At 43.5% G+C, this 6000-nt stretch overlaps 1 long non-coding RNA gene across 1 annotated transcript in view; it reads right to left on the reverse strand.

Moving 5' to 3' along the window:
- Window positions 1-4576, reverse strand: part of LOC140185980 (uncharacterized) — a 48536-nt gene extending 43960 nt beyond the window's left edge. The window contains exon 1 of the long non-coding RNA XR_011882759.1: window positions 4495-4576. This is a non-coding gene — a long non-coding RNA (uncharacterized lncRNA). The remainder of the gene's footprint in view (window positions 1-4494) is intronic.
- Between the last annotated feature and the right edge of the window lie 1424 nt (window positions 4577-6000).

Below are 6000 nucleotides of genomic sequence, written 5' to 3' on the forward strand. Positions count from 1 at the left end.
ACGTCCTCAAAGAATTCAATCAGGCTATACTCACCCATGGGGAAGGCTTTGGGAGAAAACCCAAGGAAAACTCCAGAGCTGATGTCCTTAAATCAGTCCTACACTGAGTTCAAACTGCGTGGCAACTCCTGTGATGCCGCTGTTTCCAAACTGTATCCGTCTCTGCCCTTCCTTTGGGTTCATTAGATGAGTGGAGAGTGGGAGCTTGCTGCATGGGCAACAGCTTGCTCTCCATATTGTACTGCCCTGGCTAGTATATAAACAGCTAGGATGCAACATCCATGGTTGACCCGGATCACAGAGGGGCCCCTGAACCAAAACCTTGGGTATCACATCCCCACTACTCACCAAAAAAGCAGCAGGCTACGAAAAATGCTGCAGTAGACACTTATTTGGGAGTTAGATTGTCCCAGAAACAACCTGGTTAGGGGATTGCTCAGGAGTTATAATGGCAGTGGCTTCATGGACCACATACCTACTATTCTGATTTTCTCCCATTCATAGGTCCAATTTGAAGACAGAATATAGTATAAATGGTAAGACTCCTGGCAGTGTGGAGGATCAGCGCGATCTTGGGGTCCATGTCCATAGATATTCAAAGTTGCTGCGCAGGTTGACAGTGTTGTTAAGAAGTATATGGTGTGTTGGCCTTCATCAGTCACGGGACTGAGGTCAAGAGCCGTGAGGTAATGTTACAGCTGTATAAGACCTTAGTTAGACCCCATTTGGAGTACTGTGTTCAGTTCTGGTCACCAATACTGGAAGGATGTGGATACTATGGAAAGAGTGCAGAGGAGATTTACAAGGATTGGAGATGATGCCTTATAAGAATAGGTTGAGTGAACTTGGCCTTTTCTCCTTGCAGCGATGGAGGATAAGAGGTGACCTGATAGAGGTATATAAGATGCTGAGAGGTATTGATTCTGTGGATAACCAGAGACTTTCTCCCAGGTCTGAAACAGCTCATATCAGGGGGCATAGTTTTAAGGTGCTTGGAAGTAGGTACAAAGGGGATGTCAGGCATAAGTTTCTCACACATGAGAGTGGTGGGTATGTGGAACACACTGCCAGTGATGGTGGTAGAGACAGATGCAATAGAGTCTTTTAAGAGACTCTTAGATAGGTACATGGAGCTTAGAAAGATAGAGGGCTATGCAGTAGGGTAATTCTAGACAGTGCCTAGGCAGGCAATGGTGCAACCTGCTGCTCGTCAAAGTTATTCTACAAGGCCACTGGAAAAATGGGCTGAAAAGTGGCAGATTAAGTTTAACGCAAGTCAATATGAGGTGCTGCACTTTGGGGACAAACCAGGGTAGGACTTGCAGGGCTCTGAGGAGTGTGGTAGAACAAGAGGATCTGGGAGTACAGATCCACAATTCCTTGCAAAGTGGTGTAATAGGTAGATACTGTAAAGTTACGAAGAAAGTTTTTGGCACAATGGCCTTGATAAAATAGAGTACTGAGTAGAGGAGTTAGAATGTTATGTTGAAGTTGCATATGACATTGGCGAGTTCGAATTTGGAGTATTTTGTGTAGTTCTGGCCACCTATCTTAAGGAAATACTGTATAACAATAAGCTTGAAAGAGAACAGAGAACATTTACAAGGATGTTAACAGGACTTTAGTTACAGAGAAAGGTTGAATAAGTTAAAACTTTATCCCCTGAAGCATAGGAGATTGAGGGGAGATTTGCTAAACAAAATTATGAAGGGTACAGAGAGGGTAAGTGCAAGCAGCCTTTTCCACTAAGGTTGGGTGAGGTTAGAACTAGAGGTCATAGGTTAAGGGTGAAAGGTGAAATGTTTAAGGGCAACCTGAGGGGAAACCTCTTCATTCAGAACATGGTGAAAACATGAAACAAGCTGCAGTGGAAGCAACACACATCAAAGTTGCTGGTGAACGCAGCAGGCCAGGCAGCATCTCTGGGAAGAGGTACAGTCGACGTTTCAGGCCGAGACCCTTCGTCAGGACTAACTGAAGGAAGAGCTAGTAAGGGATTTGAAAGTGGGAGGGGGAGGGGGAGATCCAAAATGATAGGAGAAGACAGGAGGGGGAGGGATGGAGCCAAGAGCTGGACAGGTGATAGGCAAAAGGGATATGAGAGGATCATGGGACAGGAGGCCTACGGAGAAAGAAAAGAGGGAGGGGGGAAAACTCAGAGGATGGGCAAGGGGTATAGTGAAAGGGACAGAGGGAGAAAAAGGAGAGAGAGAAAAAGAATGTGTGTATATAAATAAATAACAGATGGGTACGAGGGGGAGGTGGGGCATTAGCGGAAGTTAGAGAAGTCAATGTTCATGCCATCAGGTCAGAGGCTACCCAGACGGAATATAAGGTGTTGTTCCTCCAACCTGAGTGTGGCTTCATCTTTACAGTAGAAGAGGCCGTGGATAGACATATCAGAATGGGAATGGGATGTGAAATTAAAATGTGTGGCCACTGGGAGATCCTGCTTTCTCTGGCGGACAGAGCGTAGGTGTTCAGCGAAATGATTTCCCAGTCTGCGTCGGGTCTCGCCAATATATAGAAGGCCACATCAGGAGCACTGGACACAGTATATCACCCCAGTCGACTCACAGGTGAAGTGTTGCCTTACCTGGAAGGACTGTCTGGGGCCCTGAATGGTGGTAAGGAAGGAAGTGTAAGGGCATGTGTAGCACTTGTTCCGCTTACAAAGGTAAGTGCCAGGAGGGAGATCGGTGGGGAAGGATGGGGGGGAGGGATGAATGGACAAGGGGGTCGCGTAGGGAGCGATCCCTGCGGAAAGCAGAGGGGGACAGGAGGGAAAGATGTGCTTAGTGGTGGGATCCCGTTGGAGGTGGCCACACATTTTTGTATCTCTTCTTAGAGATGTTGCCTGGCCTGCTGCGTTCATCAGCAACTTTAATGTGTGTTACTTGAATTTCCAGCATCTGCAGATTTCCTTGTGCAGTGGAGGTGGTGAGTGTTTCCCTTACTCTACCTCGATGTACTGATGTGATGACGTAATCTGCACTGGTGGTATGCAAAACAAGTGATTTTCATTGTATCTTGGTATGTGTTTTTATAATAAGCATTTACCACTGATTAGCCATGATCATATCAAATGCCAGGACAGGCTGAAGGGGCAGGGTGAACTATTCCAGCTCCTGTTGTGTAAAGCTGCGGCAAGACTGATGAGAATTTCCTCATGTTTGAGAATTTTCTTTCTTTGTCTTTACATCAGACGTTCTTAACTGCTCCTAGTAGTCCTCCAAGAGGAACACAACATTGTCGTGGTTTGCAGGTTTGCGTGCCTCAATGACCCAGAGAGATTTGTTGGCTGAAGTCAAGGCATTATGTTTTGGCTCTTGGTAGGGTCACCCATGCCCAAACAAGTCAGAGGATAGAGGCCAGACTAAGAGTGGTCCATGGTCCTCCACGTATGGGGGTTCAGCTCAGCACTAAGAGTCATGAGTGGTAAAATAACATTGTTGCTAAGGGTCTTGGCCCAAAACGTCAACTGTGCTCTTTTCCATTGATGCTGCCTGGCCTGCTGAGTTCCTCCAACATTTTGTGTGTGTTGCTTGGAGTTCCAGCATCTGCAGATTTTCTCTTGTTTATGAAGAATCCTTCTACACCCGGGACCTGCATGACTGACACTAGTTAAAACTGAGAGGAAGCTACTGACATGATGAAAGAAGCCCTGAGTTTCACCAGGGATTGAGGACCTTCATTGCTGTCCTAAACACCAGTGGCGGCACATACATTCACAGTAACGTTCGCTGAAGATATCCAGATTCAAGAGATTCTACAGATGCTGGAAATCTTGAGCAACACACACAAAATAGTGCAGGAACTCAGCAGGTCAGGCAGCATCTAAGGAGGAGAATAAACAGTTCATATTTTGGGCTGAGACCCTTCATCAGGTCTCAACCTGAAATGTTGACTGTTTATTCTCCCCCAAAGATGCTGCCTGATTTGTTGAGTTCTTCCATCATTTTGTGTGTGTTCCAGACTGTTGTGGACTGGAAGCAACAGCCAGGGGCAAGGAATCAGCAATTAAGCTGTGATTAATAGAGGATCTTTTCAAATACCCCTGTAGGAGACTCCTTTGTGCTGCTGATTGTATTGTTGAAGTGCTGGACAGATCTCCAAATGGCAACAGAGTTATAAAAATCAGTATTCGATGCAGATTGCACCATGATCTATAAGTTTTGCATTCTTCCTGTAAACATTCAAGTTTATGTTAACCCCTTCAATGACATGAAGATTGGCAGATTCTGCTCAAATGTTTGTGTAAGCGCTATGAATGCCATTTTGGTATCTAAAAGGCTCTCCTGACACACACCAATCACATCACTGATTTGAATTTTATATCATACAGTATATCCTTTGTTTTTGAGCACTGCAGCACTAGAATGATGCAAAGTTTTAGTCATAAGTTTATCTTTGATTATTTTTCACCATCTGAACAATGAAGAGCTTTCAACTTAGATTTTGCAGAAGTTTCTTTGGCTCCGGCATCTTACTCACGTTTCTCCCCTTCAAGCGGCCTCTTGCTTTCACAGCGCTTCTTCTAATTCAGCGCAGGACAGGAGAGGGGACTAGAGAGAAAGATTAGCCAGAGATTCCGCAACTTGATGCCAGTGCTTCTGTCCAGAGTCCACAGGAGGCATACCTTTTAATTTAAAAAAAATTGTTGTGTTTGAACAACTGACTAGTTTGAACCAGTTAACCCCATCCACTCTGTTAGAAAACTGTGGTTGAGCACAGTCAATCTGTATTTCATTAATGCATAGTTTGTGGATGAAAAACATTTTATCAAATTACACCAGTCATGCTGAAATAAACAATAACCTTCGCCTTTAAAAGTCACATCAATTAACTTTAGACTAAGGTAACAAAGAATCAGTTTATATGTTATTTATTTTATAATCATTTCACTTAGAAAAGCAAATGACAAAGTGTCAAATCTAAATGCTGAGAAGAGCAATCGTTTCCAGAAGTTACTTGATATACAAGTACTCACTTTCAAGGACTCTTCATCACATCTTCTCGATAGTTATTGCTTATTGATTGATATATTTATTTATTTGTTGCCTTTTGCACACTGGTCATTTGTCTGTCCTGTTCGTGTGGTTTTTCATTGATTCTATTGTGTTCCTTGTAGTTACTGTGAATGTGATACTATGTTCATTCCACACTAACATACGGAAGGAAATGTTGGACAATATCAAAATGAGAGAAGACTCGAAGCTGCAGAAATGCGGTTTTGAGAAGAATGATGAAAATATTGTGGAGGGACAGAGAAACAAATGAGGAAATGTTGTGAAAAGCTGGAATAAGAAGAAAGCTGACATCATCAATCAGGGAATGGCAGCTGGAATTTCTGGGATGCATACTTAAGAAAGAGAAGTTCGAACGTCTTGCAACGACGGGAAGAAATGGTAGAAGAAAAGTTGTGGTCAACAGCATATGGTATTCATCAAGGGATGGACAGGCACACATTTTGAAGGGCTTATTAGAACTTCTCCGACTAAACACAGATGGATAACCATGATCACCCATGTCACGCAACACAGCATATAACAATGATGATGACTGTGAATGCCTACAAGAAAATGAATCTCAGGGTTGTATTTGGTGACATATATGTACTTTGGTAATACGTTTGTAGATTTTGAACATTGAACTTTGAAAGTTGGTACCTCCTGCTCAGGTGCATAATGGACTATAGTGGGCTGCATGATGAATTCATTACACTTGCACTGAGAGATTCTTTCTTTTGCCTTTTGACAAGAAGATAACCTCGCTTGCAGAGTGTTTTACAAAAGAGATTAATTCTGTTCTGTTGAATTTTGTGACAGCATAACCCAAGTTATTATGTGCAAAATACAGATAATTCCTGTTAAAGGGAAATAATGACAACTCTGACAGTCTTCCCAGTTCCCTGTGGGGGAAAAAGATGATGAATATCATCAGTATGGTGCCTGAACCACACGGATCAGTGTCCCAGTCAGGAAAGCAATGGCGATGTGA

The sequence above is a fragment of the Mobula birostris genome, chromosome 21 (genome assembly GCF_030028105.1).
Source record: "Mobula birostris isolate sMobBir1 chromosome 21, sMobBir1.hap1, whole genome shotgun sequence".
In the NCBI taxonomy this organism is placed as follows: Eukaryota; Metazoa; Chordata; class Chondrichthyes; order Myliobatiformes; family Myliobatidae; genus Mobula; species Mobula birostris.